Source organism: Mirounga angustirostris, unplaced genomic scaffold (genome assembly GCF_029215605.1).
Source record: "Mirounga angustirostris isolate CCGP_5_RB_7025 unplaced genomic scaffold, mMirAng1.0.hap1 SCAF_8, whole genome shotgun sequence".
In the NCBI taxonomy this organism is placed as follows: Eukaryota; Metazoa; Chordata; class Mammalia; order Carnivora; family Phocidae; genus Mirounga; species Mirounga angustirostris.
In genome coordinates this window covers 51112483-51128891 of record NW_026991716.1, presented here as the reverse complement: position 1 = coordinate 51128891, position 16409 = coordinate 51112483, and the positions used below count along the sequence as shown (strand labels likewise).

General features: G+C 39.5%; 1 protein-coding gene across 1 annotated transcript in view; it reads left to right on the top strand.

Annotated features, from left to right (window-relative positions):
- Positions 1-543: 543 nt before the first annotated feature.
- COL21A1 (collagen type XXI alpha 1 chain) overlaps positions 544-16409 on the top strand; it is a 183911-nt gene continuing 168045 nt past the window's right edge. The window contains exon 1 of the mRNA XM_064597717.1: positions 544-764. The gene's annotated coding sequence lies outside the window, so the exon portion shown is untranslated. The remainder of the gene's footprint in view (positions 765-16409) is intronic.

The following is a 16409-nucleotide window of genomic DNA, read 5'->3' as shown; positions in this document are numbered from 1 at the left end:
AGAAAGTTAAAGTGCTTTCTGGCGCTCTGTGAGTAATAGAGTATTCCTTTATTGTCATAAAGGCAGTCGCCTTACTCCAGAACTTCCTGTAACTTCTAGGTCCTCAAAGGTAACTGCCTACCTATTTGAAAGTGAACTCCTCTCAGGTTTTCTGGCAGCTATTACCTTAGGTCAAAGGCACGTACAACAGTCAGCTACTGGGCGGACTAGGGTGACTGACCCTGGCGCCCCCTGGGGGCCGTCTCACCGGCCAAGGCAGGCAGGCACCTCTGATCAGCGCCGCGACGCCCCCCAGGTCCTCGCCTCCCTTGGTGCTCGCCCTTCACCCTCGGCGTCGCCTGTATCTTTCCCGCTTCCCGGGGAGTTCCTCAGTCCGCCCCTGCAGTCCAGCCCTCGCTGGTCCCGGCAGGATTTGAACTGCGCGTGTCTCCACCAGGGTTAATTAGCAGTTCGCACTTGGAGATCGCGATCCAAAACCCACCCTCTGGCCTTGCCCACCGGAAAGGGGGCGGGTGGGGAGTGCGAACCTTATCTCCCGGGCTCCGCCTCCAGGGGGCCGAGAGCGAGCTTCGGAGCCGCCGGCGTTCGGCACTGGCCGCTGCGGGCAGACGGGGCGACGGGGCTCGGGGCGGAGGGCAGTAAACCCCACTTCAGCCCAGATTCTGCTCAGGTTGGGGCTGGTTGCTGCCTGGGACGGCCCCCGAAGCCCTGGTGCAACACGCTGCTGGCTGCGACAGCCACCCTGACCCTAGACGCCGCTCCAGGTAAGGTGACAGCGGGGAATGACGCTGCCGTTCTCCCCTCATCCTGCCAGAATGACAAACAGGGGGCTTAGGGCTGGCTGTCCCGGGGCAGCAGTTTGACATTTTGGTTGTCCTGAGGGTAGAGTTTCTCCCCGCGCTGAAGCGCTCGGTGAACCGAGAGATCAACCCGGCACCCAGACTGGAGGCTGCGATGTCAGGGTTTGTCCTACAAAGTTACTGGGTGTTAATGAATCATGGGAGGTTCGCTGCGTGCTGATTTCTGCCTCGGGGTCTTTGGCCCCGAGAATGCTTACTGTGCGGGATGTACGCCCCAGAGCCCATCGTCCCTTTGGAAGGGGCGGTGGCGTCCACACGTGGCGCGCCGGGAGCGTGGGCGAGTGCACAGGGCGGTGGACCGTGTGTGCGGCCCAGAAGTTTTTTTAAGGGTGCTGCACAGTACCGGAGCTTGGGAGAACTTTAAAAAACTTGGTGCTTGAGCAGCACCCTAGGCCAATTAAATCAGAATCTGTAGGGGTGGGACTTGGAGGCATCCACATTTAAAAACAGCTCTTCTCGGGTGATTTCCATGCAGAATAGTTTGGGAACCAGTAAGTTAAAGCAGTGTCATCTCTGGCCAGCAGTATAAGCATCACCTGGGAACTTTTTGGGACAATCTAGGGCCCAGGCTCAAACTCTAAGGCTTAGCTACCTGTGCTTGCATGAGCCCTCCAGGTGATGCTAGCATTTACTCACTTTTGAGAACCATTGGGTTGGATCTCAGTTAAGGTAAGGGCAAGCACCTGCAAATGTCCCTCCACAGGCGGAGGAGGAAAAGGAACACTTAAAAAAATCCTAGGTATGCATCAGTAGGGTTTTACCCATATCAAAAAAATACACACTGGGAACTTTGGAGGATCCCGTAGAGGGTAGAGACTTAGCTATCATCTTGAGCAATTTTTACATAGTAGAATCTGCATACTTTAGGAGAGAATAGGAATTTTATTTTTTTTAGAGTTGAAATGAAGCCAAAGAAGAAATGTACGTAGGAGTCTTCTAGCTGTAATAACATGAATCCTTGGCTCCCAATGATTTGATTCCAGATCATCCCTGTCATCAGTGTACTTTAGAGGACTCTCTCTCTCTCTCTCTTTTTTTTTAAAGCAGTTGGAGCTTGAAGGGATTCATGCCAATTCTCCAGAGTGAAAGGGAATTCAGCATTGAAGGTCTCTGGATTATCTGAAGTGGCTCCTTTTTTTTTTTCTTTTAATAGAGATCTGAGATTTCAAAATTTTGGCGAAAAAATTGCAGCTGTTTCTAAGTCATTAGTACAGAAATAGAATGACTTTGCAAATAGGCTTAAATGGATTAGAAAATCTGATGTTGGATAAAAAGCTAGAATAGGCATGACTCCAGTCCCACACATGTGTGTGTGGTGAACACAGTGCTAACCGTAGCAAGACTTTCTGTACAGGGAATATTTATTTTCCAAACTGGTATTTTCTGTGCCAGTTTGTGATTGCGATATATAGACTTGCTGAGGGGCAGGTACTAAGCTTGTGTTTAGAGAACTGGGGAAAATACTGGTAGTGGTAAGGAACAGGAGCCTTTGAGGCTTAAGACTCTGGTTCAAAATATGCTCTTCTGCTTTCCTGTGCTCTGGGAAGGTTGCATAACTTCTCTGAGCCTCATTTTCCCCATCTGTAAAATGGGGACTGTGTTATACAGTGCATCCTTATAATTCTCACACTGTTGTCAGAGGTAAGTGAAATAATGCTTCTAAAGTGTTAAAATAGTAAATTAAATATTCATTAGCTTGAAATACACAGCACACTCGCACTAAGAACAAAAAAACCTAATCCCCGAACACCTTGAAATGAAAAATATGTTGATAACGTGGCCAGATTTTGTATTTACATGCTAATTTAACCCTTAGAATTTACAGTTTTTGCCTTTTACCAGAATGTGAACATATTAATATTTTCAACTTCATAATTTTATTGCATGTTTTATATGGAACTTTCTAGAATTTTTTTTTTTTTTTTTACTTGATTAGCTTCAAATCATCTGGTCTTTATTCACTGGTGAAGGATTTCATTCACTACCATGTGGATTTTATAATCCATTAACATTCATATTTAAATAGTCTTAAAATCTGGCTCTCCATACTATCAGTCCTTAGAAAATTCAGATGGTAAGAGAGCATCTAAAAGTGGCATGCTGTGGCATCCAAGAGAGCCACTTGAGAAGTACCATCTGGTATTTCTTAGGTTCTTGAGAGCATAGAATGAAAGCTTATCCAGCTACATGAAGGTTTGTTCAAGAGAATATAAGAGAAAGCAAAATGAGGACATAGAGCAAGGACAGGCCTAAACTGGCAAAAAGTGTAGGTGAGGTAATTTAAGAATTCTTTTTCTCCTTAACTGCAATAATTTCAAAATGCTTCAAACCACATACACAAAAAGCAATTCTTTGCACATTGTTTGGTTGGAACTGGATGATCTTCTTAGGACCAAATAGTTCTGGTGAAAAAAATACGGTATCAATTTCAAAAAGGATGCCAAATTATTCTCTACTTTGAAATTAGTCTTGATTATCCTTTGATTTCAGTGATAAGTTGAATATTAGATTTCTAACCTAAAGCACCTTTTTATAACTCATCTTGCATCTTTGAATTAAAGAGGTTATACCTGCCTATTACTAATCTTCTGTTACTTCCTGGAGACTAAATGTTAATACAGGTTCCAGCATATAAGCATTTTAGTAACTCCTTCATTCAGGCAATCAGTCTTTATTAGGATACTTTTGACATTACAAGTGAATGTTATTAAATTGAATAGAATTAGAATTTAATGTGACTAGGGTTTTCTGTTTAACTCACTATGAAATGAAGACTAGCTGTGGAGATGAAAAGGAGAGATCAGAGGTACATCTCTTGATGGGAAAAATGAAGACATGTGGAAGCAAATTCAAGCTCTCAGTAATCAAATCATGTGTTCTGGATAATTTATCTGAAGAGCTAAGAGAGTCCGTGATGTTGCAATTCACAGTGACAGGATGTGACAGCATTGTTGCAGTGAGTGGCCAATTAGGAATGATCAATCCTGCAATGCCCCACAGCGATTTTATGATTCTCCACTCATACGCATAAGGACTAGAGCAGAGATAGTCTTAGAGAAGCTGGCTTAATTGCACTTGATTTACATAACCTGGCTCACTTAGAAAGGTTTTGATGAGCGTTACCTGGCATTCATTTAGTTCGTTTTGAGGGCCCTATTTTGTTCCAAAGTGGATGGTTTTACTATTAAAGCCAATCTTGGAAGTCTTGTGAGTATAACACATCAGTGGAAATGGATACATGTTTTTATTTTGTATTTATTGTCTTTGGATTATATTTCTTAGCATGCAATAATAATTCCTTAGCTAGATTCATTATCATTCTTGAGAGAAACAAAGTAGAAATGTTTATTTTTGGCATGTGGTCCAGTCTCACGCAAAGAGGATCAGCCATGGAGGCCAAGTCCCCCAACTTTCTTCTCCATCTTATGGTTGAGGACACTCTTCAGCCAGACTGCCTAGCCTTGTATCTGACTCTGCCACTTATTAGTTGTTTGAACTTGGACAAGTTGCATATGTTTTTTTGCTTGTTTCCTCAGTAAAATTGGGGAAACAGTACCTACCTCAGCAGGTTATTATATGGAGTAAATGTGTTAACATATATAAGGTTCTTTTGACAGTGCCTGACTCATAGTAAATGCTTAATAAGAATTTGCTGTTCATTTTACTTTGACCTTAATGGTTTAAGCTGAAGCTCTCTTTTCTGTTTTTGCCTCTAAAAATTGAATCCTAAAAAAAAAATAGTAGTTTAGATTAGTTCATTTGATGGTTTTCCTGTTTTAGGTAGTGGGAGAATTTGTTTCAGAATAAGTGAAGTACTTCAAGTTTCTCAAAATAATACAACACTTTAAATAACATTTCTGGAAGTTCCCAGATGCTGCTGCTGCTGGCCAGAGACCACACTTTGAGAATCACTGCTTCAACCCACTGGTTCCCAAACTTGACTGAACATCAGTATCACCTGAGCACAGTTACTTATTTATTTATCTATCTATCTATCTATCTATCTATCTAAGAGAGAGAAAGAAAGAGAGAGAGACGGAGGGCGAAGGGTAGAGGCAGAAGCAGACTCCCCGCTGAGCAAGGAGCAAGAAGCAAGATGTGGGACTTGATCCCAGGACTCTGGGACCATGACCTGAGCCAAAGGCAGACGCTTAACAACCGAGCCACCCAGGCACCCAGTATAGTTCTTTAGAATGTTGATACCCAAGCTGATTAAAAAAATAATCAGTTTGGTTAATTTATTGTGAAAAGGAGTAAAGTAATCATGTCCTTTATAAAGAGAGACCCTGTAACATTACACATTAGTATCTGTGGGATTCCCATGTACTCATAGAATTTTTAGAGTGCTAAGGGATATTATAATTGATCTAATATAAATGAGACAGAGGCTTGAAGGCATCATTCTTGGCTAAAGGCTTATGTTAGTTGTAACACTGGATAACAAATCAGGCTTCCTGTGTTCTACTCAGTACATTTTTCATTCAGCCACCTTGCCTTCTGGAAAATCAGATAATGTGACAGAGGCACATAATCCAAGATAGATTACTATTGGAATGCTACAGATCTCCCTGTCCTGCTTAACCCAGTTTGCTTTCAGAGTTATCTATTCAAAAGATTTCCTTATTGAAGAACCACTGAAAACATGTCCACCATGCCAAGAAAATAAATGTATAGCTGTCAGTTGTGAAAGGGATATTTTTTCCTACTAGGTTTGTCTTTTCTAAGGATTCAGTTTAGTTTTTTCTCTTTGTTGTTTCTTTAGCATTTTGGTTTTTACGAATTAAAAAACTTAGAGATATCTTTGAAAATTTCAGGAAACGTTGACAATTTTCTCAAGTCCAAGTTTAGTGACCTTCTGGGAATCGTGCCAGTTGCTTGTGTTTGATTCAGTGTTTAGTTTTTGTTTTGGCTTGTGTTGTTTTGATCTAGGTCAATTTAGCCATGATTGCAATGTTATGCTATTAACTATTTGTTTTTACAGTTATTGGTGTCAAGAAGAAAAAAAGACCAATAAAATTTTCTTTTAAAATTCAAAGGAAAAAGAAGTTCTAGTAAAGTTTGAGCTTTATAGAAATTTTGTTCTTCTAAAAATATCTTTTGGAAATTTAGTTTTAATGTGTTGCATTATTGGGACAAACATTCAAAACATAGGTATTATATTTTCATGGTAACTTTCAAATCCAAAGGTCGTTCAATGATTGAAACCACTTTTTGAAATACATATTTTCAAAAATTCTAAACCTTGTTATATATGTATTTTGCTACTTTATTAGGGAGAGAGAGTTTGATTCCACCTCATGGGGTGTTCTAGGCCTGTGTTTCCCAGTAGTACCCAGAATTAGGTAGAATATTAGAGATAAGACCAGAACATTCTTTGTAAGTGTTCATTCACCAAATAGTGATTAAGCGCCTACCATGCGCTTGGCTACCCTAGGGGGATTCCGAGAAGTTGCCAAGTTCTGTTTAGTAAGTCCATTAATAGCCAATTGGCAATTTTCTTTCCTTTTTTTTTTTTTTAAATGGAAAACTCCCTTCAATTTTTTATGTGAAAATAACATTCTGTAAATATCTTTAAGTGAAAAAAGTATATAAGGCAAAAATAATTCTGATTTAAATTTAGAAAAACCAAGCAAAGACTGATGTGTCCTACTTAATTTCTTCAACCATTTTTGACTCTTCATTTGACATATGACCATGAATCAGTCTTTAGAAGGGGTTCAGTATGATTTGAAGGCAGATCTTGGCAAGAAGTGGAGAGTTTATCCCAGAGAGAGGCACTATGGAGAAGGTAAACACCCAAGGTGCTGAAAAGGCGGGCAACTCCACCAGTTCCCTGGAGAAACTTCCTTTGCCTTGGGCAGTCTGCCCTTTCATCATTTTACAGCTCCTTTTATACTTCTCTTCCCATTCAGATCACTTGTGAGCTAGCACCTCTGGACTATGGTATGAAATGAGAAAGAGCGAAATAAACACGGTGGGGAGCAGGGATGACATACTGTCTTCACTAGAATGCTATAAGCAGAGTTCTTACTTGGGTTCCTTTGTAATGAGGAGGGGGATGGGAATAAAAGAGAAGGTGGGGTTCATACCCTTGCCAGGAAGTGGAAGTACATGGAACCTAATTCAAACTCTGTGTGTATTTAGTGGCAGCCAGCCACTGAAGTGTGTAGTGTGACCAAGTAGGTACCTACTGTCTATGCATCATTTTTGAACTATTTAAATAGTAACAATAATAATATTTAAATGTCCAGTACTAAATAAATATACGCTCTCCTTTCCAAGAAGGTGCTGGACCAGGAAATGAGAAACCTGGATTCTCACCCCAGCCTGCCACCAACTGAGTGAAAACTAGTAGCTTAGAAAAGCCTGCAGTAAGGGACAGCCAGGCAGGTGTAATTGTAAAGTCCTTTTTCATTTTGCTGTTTGTATGTTTTTCTTTTCCTTGGTTGCAAGCACTGTTTGAGGCCATCATGGGCCATGTAAAGAATTGCAGCTTAGAACACCTATATATAGAGTTCCGGTCAATGTGAGGTAGAATCCTTTAGGAAATTAGTCTACTGAGAAATGTAGGACCCATTTCTCAAATTCCTATTAACATCCTTTTTGAAGGTTCACTGAAGATGGACAGTAGTGAATGAGGAATAATGAAATAACAGATTTTTTTATTTCAAGAAAATTGTAAATATCTTTTCATGATGGCTAAACAAAATTTTCTTTGGTCTCCATGTGGGAATTGCATAAAAATGTTCACTGGCCTTTTTAACACTTGAAAAATATTTTTCTGATTCTGAATTATGGGTTTAGTGGGGGAAATCAGGTTTATATGAGTAATCAAATTATATTTTTGAGCTCTGAATTGCATGTTTCTCAAAATGTTAACAGTTGTCTTTAGTTTGTAGAATGATATTTTCTTTCTGCTTTTCTTTGTTTTGTCTGTTTTTTATATACATGTTTTACTTTCATAATGTAAAAATGAATGCCTCATGCTATGTAGATGGAAACATTTGAAACTAATTTTGAGTTCCCATACAAATGAGAGATAATGATGTTACAGTGTGATTAATTTATGTTTTTGTAATTCATAAAATACATATTGTGCCAGATGTGTTTTAAATACCAGACACTAATTACAGATAGTAAAATATGGCTAAAATGACACACAGTATTTTTGTAAAAGCAGAAAATCAGTTTATTACTCCTTGTGAATGCCAAAGAATATTCTGTACCCTAAGACCTTGAGGCCATGTCCCATGATAGCTAAAATCATGGCTGTTGCGTCATTGTGGTCCTGACACTTAACACCTGTGTGATTTTGTGCCTAGTATTTAACTTTTTATTTTATTTTATTTTTAAGGTTTTATTTATTTGACAGAGAGAGACACAGCAAGAGAGGGAACACAAGCAGGGGGAGTGGGAGAAGGAGAAGCAGGCTCCCTGCTCCAGGAGCCCGATGTGGGGCTCGATCCCAGGACCCTGGGATCATGACCTGGGCTGAAGGCAAACGCCCAACAACTGAGCCACCCAGGCGCCCAGTATTTAACTTTTTAAAGCTTAATTTGTCCATCTGTCAAGTGAGGATCATCGGACCTACTTCCTCGTATGGTCAGGAAGGTTAAGTGGAATAACACAAACCCCTCAGCATCGTGCCTGGCAAATAAAAAGTACTCCAATTAGCTCAAATTTGTTATTATCTTAAGTATAATATTCTCCTTCTAAGCTTTTTCACACTTGAGACTTGGATATCTATCTTTTGGAAAACACATTACTACTTTATTTTTTTGGATTTATTTTATTTAGAGGGGGAGAGAGCACGTGCGTGCGATCAGGGGGAGGGACAAAAGGAGGAGGAGAGAGAGAGACTTAAGCAGACTCTGTGCTGAGCCTGGAGCCCCACATGAGGCTTGATCCCACAGCCCTGAGATCATGACCTGAGCTAAAATGAAGAGTCATACGCTTACCCGACTGAGCTACCCAGGTGCCCCACTTTAGCCCTTTAGAGGACAATATCCTCTGTACAGCCTGGGTCATGAAGAGGCACATCCAGATTTTCATCATTGTTCACATTGGGCCAAGGGAGAGGAAAGTATGAATGCAGGGGATGGTGTCTCCTGAAGCTGGCAGTAACATTGGCCTTTGGGAGCAACGCCTTGTGACTATAAGTGTTGATCTGGAATCTGCAAGATGGTCCTCCTTTGCCATATGGCACAGTCCCAGAAGGTCACTGTGATGGTTTGGTGGGATTGAGGGTATCTTCAAGTCTTCTTTGCAGCTATAGGTAGTTTGTCATGAGCTCCTGGATTTAGCAATTGCAGAGATCTCTTTGGTCAGAGCCCTAGATAGCCCATTAGCACATCTTTGTGAAAATTAGAACATAGCCATGTCAATGGGCAGATGCAGCCCTAGGTTTCTGTATTGATTTGCTTTGTCAGCTAGGTTTCCCTGTGCTGTTGCAGCCCACACTTTGGTGCTTTTGTATAAAATATGCATTAATCCATCCATTCCACAAATATTTTTTTAGTTCTTTCTATAGTTTAACCTAGATCCTGGCAATGCAGCGATAAATAAGATACGATCCCAGGGCACCTGGGTGGCTCAGTCGTTAAGCGTCTGCCTTCGGCTCAGGTCATGATCCCAGGGTCCTGGGATCGAGCCCCGCATCGGGCTCCCTGCTCGGCGGGAAGCCTGCTTCTCCCTCTCCCACTCCCCCTGCTTGTGTTCCCTCTCTCTCTGTGTCTCTCTTTGTCAAAAAAAAAAAAAAAAAGATATGATCCCTGTCCTCAATAATCTCTTAGCAAATTTCTCCGGATGTCAGGGTTAGTTGCATTACCATGAAGCTCCTAAACCTATTTTACTGCTGCTTATAGTAGGTGCCTTAAGGAGGTTGTGTTTGTAATCATGTTAATTGCTCCCACATCTACTAGTCTGAAGGTTTATTATTAGTGTCTGTGGTTGGGCCTGTGTTCTCAAAACTGTGGTGAGTTCCACATACATAATGTACATAAGTTTCTACAGAGTATTCGGACTTAGTACATAGTCTATTAAATAAAAAACTAGACAAAAAACTATGATGAGTTGAATTCAATTGACTGAGGCTTGACAGGGAAATTATGGAGGCACCGGGAAATCAGAATCAATTATTTTTAGACTACACATGTCAGAACCCTGGGAAAAAATATATTTTTGATCTCTGGTTCATTATAAGTTAATTAAATGAATGTCTGGCCAATTGCCGATATAGGATATTTAGAGCCATTTGTGCATCTGTGTTTCCTTAATTATGCCTCTAAATATTTTTAATGTTTAGCTGGGTAGTGTGATTTCACATTGGACAATTTTTGGCCAGACTTACTACATTATTAAATGCTAAGCTCGAGTAATGCAACGAGTTTGTGCATTTTAAATGTTTCTACATCATCTTGGACATGGCTGCCAAGTTGAATTTGAAATTTCCCTTCTAGTAACCTGCCATCTTTTTGAACCTTGAGTCTAAAGCAGCATAAGACTAGAGAAGCAATGAGAATTTCACATTTTCAAACTTAATTTAAATACTGACTTAAATTTAAAAATAAATGTGTGTACGCTTTTTACTTTATCCCCTCTTCCAGTTTATCCTCAAAGATGAGCATTTATCATAAAGTGAGCTGCAGAAGAATTTTTTTTTTTTATTATTCCTTTCTTTCATTGTCTTAGTATTGCCAGTCCTTAGATAGGGCTGGTCTATTTCACCCAACCCAGTATCCTCAAGGAATCCACTTATACAGAGCTAGAGTCTTTCCAAGCTGCAGTGAAGAGAACATGTAGCCTTGCTTCTCTAGAGTGTAAGACTTTGCTAATCTTTATTACTCTGGACTCTAGAGAATTTCATATTTTGCCTTTTTCCCTTCAAAATCTGGGATTTCTGTTTTCTCAGAGGCATCTATTGATATATTCTGTGGTAAAAGGGGAAAGGAAAAAGGCATGTTTTATTATCTTCAAAATCTGCAGGAATGGGTTTCAGCTTCTTTTTTTTTTTTTAAAGATTTTTATTTATTTGACAGAGAGTGCATGTAAGCACAAGCAGGCGGAGTGGCAGGAGAGGGAGAAGCAGACTCCCCGCCAAGCAGAGAGCCCAACGTGGGGCTCGATCCCAGGACCCTGGGTTTCCAACCTGAGCTGAAGGCAGACCCTCAAGTGACTGAGCCACCCAGGTGCCCTGGTTTTAGTTTCTGACATTCTCACTAGGGAGTTGGAAAGCTTTAAATGGAAAAATGCAGGAATTTTGGTATATCAAGCAGGAAGGGGATATAGAAACTCCCAAGGAAGGCATTACTGTGTATTTCATTATTTTCACAACAAGCAGATGTTGGTGATTATAAAAACATTGACTATGTGCTATATGAAGGAAAGACAAAAAAAAAAACAAAAACAAAAAACCACAAGAGAAATGATAAGTCAGCAACTTTAATTTCAATGGCTACCAGGGTGCCTGATAGATTGAGGTTGGTCATGACCCCAGGTTGCTTATGATACCATTGGGAGATGGACTATTTCAAATATAATTTTTAGGCAAAATAAGAATGTAATGGAGCTCTAAATGGTCTAATACTGGAGATAGGCACTGTGGAAGGTATGATCTTTTTTTGTCATGATGTGCTTCATAGAGGAGGTAGGGCTTAAACCTGCTTGAAGTACGGTTCAGTTTGGACAAATGATTGGTTTAGACACTGTAGTCAACATAAATCATAGGGCTGGAAATTATCTTACAAATAATTGTTTTTTACAGTATAAATATTGTTGATACCAGTAATGCTTATCCCCATAGCATGCCTAATGAGCATACTGTCCTGTTCCAGACACCTCCAGTGCTGGGAAACTTTCAGTTTGAGGGACATCCCCATTTATTAAAACCTTTTTAAAATTAAACTGAGGGCGCCTGGGTGGCTCAGTTGGTTAAGCGACTGCCTTCGGCTCAGGTCATGATCCTGGAGTCCCGGGATCGAGTCCCGCATCAGGCTCTCTGCTCCGCAGGGAGTCTGCTTCTCCCTCTGACCCTCCTCCTTCTCATGCTCTCTGTCTCTCATTCTCTCTGTCTCAAATAAATAAATAAAATCTTTAAAAAAAATAAATAAAATTAAACTGAAAACTTCCTTCCTGGAGTTTCCAGGGATTGGTCCATCCTAATTGTGTACTCTGGGGGTGATGGGGAGAAGCTTAATTTCTTTTCCACGTGGCAGTCTTGCCAGTATTTGAAGACAAGTGGAACATCATATTCTAAAACTGCTGTTTTTTTGCAGTGGTTTGCCGTTAACGTTTCCAGTCTGCTCAGCCTTCTCTAGGTACATTGAGGTTTGATTCTTTCTGACCATTGGTTGCTGAATAGAGAGGGTGTAGCCCAAGAGCAGGCTAAGTGTTGGCATCTAGTTTACAATAATGACTTAAGTTTACCATTAGCTAAGACCTTTTAGTCTCTTCAGACCTCCTGCTGTGAAGCCAATAGATTCCTATTGAGCATTCTACAATCCAGATTTCCGATCCCAGGACTTTTGTGTGTTTCTGTTGAATTTTGTCTTGTGGCAATTGGCCCAGTATTTATCCAGGTGAGATCTTTTAATAAAGTCTTTCAGTCAGTCAGAGATCATTCTTAGCCTTGCTTTGTGTGGAATTATAATTTGCAGGTCACCATTGCCCTTACCCAAATGACAAGAAACCAATTGACTGGGCAAGTGTCAGTAATCTAAAAAAAACATCACTAGAAACCTCCTACCATGTTGGCATCAGGTGTTACTCTCCATTGGGGAGCCATTTAGGTTTATATTAAGCTTATATTTCATCTTTTCTCATTTTGAAATCTCTTGAGCGGAGTATTCATCTGATATCACCTTAGTACTCCCATCAAAGAAGTCCACGTCAGTTTGATATGATTTATTCTTGGCACTTAACAATATTGTAGGTGGGTTTCTTATAAGCAGCATACAGGTGGACTTAACACACACACACACACCCACCCACCCACCGACCCACCCCCCACCCCTGAGTAGCTCAGTCAGTTGAGCGTCAGACTCTTGGTTTCTGCTCAAGTCATGGTCTTTGGTCAAGCCCCACCTCAGGCTCTGCACTCAGCTCTCAGCATGGAGTGTGCTTGAGATTCTCTCTCCCTCTGCACCTCCCCCTGCTTGCACTCTCTCTCTAAATAAATAAAATCTTAAAAAAAAAAAAACCCCTACAGTTTGAAATTTCTAAATTCTAAATACCAAATTTAACCCATAAAGCTTTTTATGATTGCTAATATGTTTGGACTGTTTCTTTGACTTTTAGTTTGTTTTCTGTTTTTATTATGCTTTCTTGTTCTTCATTATAATTATTACTATTAGTTTTTCTATCTTTGTTGGGAATTGTTTCCTTTTCTTCTCCTATGAGTTATCCCTGGAAATTATATTCCTGTTTACATAATAATAGTCACCATCATATTTCTCTATATAAATTAAAACCTAGTTTCCTACTAATAGCTAGTTGGTCCCCTCCCCAGATAATTTGTCCTATTTACATGATTTTTTTTTTTAAAGATTTTATTTATTATTTGACAGAGAGAATGAGAGAGAGAGAGCACATGAGAGGGGGGAGGGTCAGAGGGAGAAGCAGACTCCCCGCCGAGCAGGGAGCCCGATGTGGGACTCGATCCCGGGACTCCAGGATCATGACCTGAGCCGAAGGCAGTCGCTCAACCGACTGAGCCACCCAGGCACCCCATTTACATGATTTTTATTGCCCTGACCACCCTCCATTTCTCACTCCCCACCAGCTACCAGTTTGAGAGCTTGTATTTTATTTATAGAACATTATTAACTTTTTTCCAGTAACACTTTTAGAAGTTTATTTTGGAGGAATGTTAGGAGTAGGTGGAAAATTTTGTTAATTAAAAAAAAATTCTATCCCACACTAACTCTTAGTTTTGCTTATCTTATAGTAATTTTTTTGGAGAGACTAATTGGTATCCTTTCTATTTCCTCTCCCCCCCCCATGGAAACACTTAGGATTTCTTTATCCTTTGAATTATGATTTTTCACCAATATGTGTCTAAAAGAGGCCTTCCCCCCCACCACATTCAGTTTGTAACTTGTGAGACACTTTCAGTCTGAAGATTCAGATCTTTATTTACCTCTGAATGCTTTTCTTCCATTATTTCTTCATATATCTTAATTTTTTTTCCTTCTGAAACTTTTAATGTTTTGTAAAATTGGTATCCTTTTGCATTATAATCTGATAGAATTCTTCAACTTGATTTTCCATCTCAGTACTTCCCTCTTCAATTGTTCTCATACGTCTCTCACTATGTTAATATACATATTCAAATATTCTCACATGTATCTGAATATATTAAGTACATTTAAGTCAGTTATTTCTTACTGTATTAACTCTGTTTCTATGGATGTTAGTTACTATATTTGCTATTTTTGTGTCTTCCTCCATGATGATAGTTTTCATTGAATATTTATTCACATCTTTGTGTTTGCAATTTCATATTTACTGCCAAATGGATTTTTTTTTCCTGTTTCCCCTAGCTTGCCCCTAATGATTGTGGAGTTGGGCAGTATACTAATGTCTTCTGGACATGGCTATTTCCTGTTTCTCTTGGTTTTGCTGGTGGCAGACCTACCTGAAACCTGCTTTGCTAAACCAATCTACGAGCCTCTCATACTCATGGCTTCCTGCAGATACAGATGGAAAAGAGTTGCATAATGTCCAAGAGGCCATTTGTTCTTCATCATTCGTGCAAACCACTTCCTACTCTACATCTGTCTGGGAACTTTTCCTACTCCTGCTCTGAGAATATTTTTTCTTTTAGCTCTGAGTAATATGGTTCCTCTGACCTTCCCAGAAATAGAGGGCATGGAGTTGTGAAGGCATCATGTTCAGGGTTAATCTGACAATATTCTAAAACACCTGTAATTGTTGAAAGGAGCAGAAGTCATTTTGGTGTCTGCTTTATTACTTCTGCTATGAAATGAACTTTTTGGACCAAGTAATATGTGGACAGCCATATTGTTCCTTTGGGCCACTGGGTAATATGGCTTTAGGGATCTTGTTTGCAATTTCTTCTGAGCAGCATTTGGATGATGTAGGAAAATAAGAGCATCTCCTTTTGGATAAAGTCTGATATATTGTAATTCTGAGACTACACTTGGCACTTGCTAGAGAAATGTCAGTTTTCCACCATGAACCAAGTCCAGTGCAGCTGTTTCTGCTTTAGACCATTGAATTTGAAAATCTCTATAAGAGAATGTAACCAACTTTGGAGTGAGCAGTGTTATGAGAGTTTCCCACCTCATGAATTTCTTGCATTGTAGATGGCAAATTTGGTAATAATAATACAATCTTTAGTTTGTGTATTGTGATCCCTTTTAGGGCTCCTTTCTGCAAGAATTTTTATAAATATTTAATGACATTGTCACCTCCTATACTTCATTCTCTTTTTCACACTAGTCTTGTACAGCAGGGATTTAAAAATACTGTTTTAAACAAAGCATACTGTTCTCATTTGCCAAGGTATGAACCAAAGTATTTACAAACTAAAATGTTCTCTAGTTCTCTTGAGTTGATGTTTTTCCTAAGAAAGTTTCATTATTTACTCAGTTTGAAGTACATTATTGCCAATTTCCAGAATGCCAGGCATTATTTTATTCAAGTAGAAGAATAAAACACATTCCAGTGCCCAACTGTATATTTCTCCCAACTCTCCACCGCTTAAAAATATCTGTAATAGTTGTTTCTTGCCACCCAGTTGGCAGATAATCCAAATTTGAACTGTATTTATTTGCTGACATTGTGTGTGTGTGTGTGTGTGTGTGTATTGGGGAGAACAATGTTAAATAGTTTAAGAAATTTCACGTTTTAGGATTCAAAACCATACTATCAGCATTTAGTTGGATTTATATAGTGGTTTTTATTTGTTTAAAAGGAGGAGGATTTTCAAGGAATTATTTTTGTCTGAAAACAATAAAAAGAGAAACTCCCATGAAAAGAGAATGACCGGAATGATACTGTGCATATCTTTGGAGCTCTTTGGATGTAATAGAAATGTTATAGGTATGATAATTTTGTTTATAAGAAGTTAATTGATAGAAAATTCAATAGTAGATCCAGTTTGGAATAATGAAATGAAATGACCTTTTTTTGGTTTGTTTAAAGAAGCTAATTATTAACATTGTATTTAATGGAATAAATAGGTAAATTATTTAAGAGTATGGAACTGCAGCAAATTTGAAATGGAAGTGATCCTCCAACTCCTCACTCCTCACCCCTTGTTTTTTTTTAGAGGAGATACTGAAATCCTGTCAGACTTGTTTTATTGCTCAGATTCTTGCAGTCTTTTAGACGCTTTGTTGGGATACAGATGGTCCAGCTGCCGGTATAATCCTCTTTTCCCCATACCTAGCTGAATAGGGCCAGGAAGGAACAGAATATTGTGACTCATCACTTTTAAACTAGTTCCTGTTACTGAACTGAATATAATGCTTCCTTAATTAACCAATGCAGGATGTTCATCATTTTTCCATACCAGAGCTTCCTTTT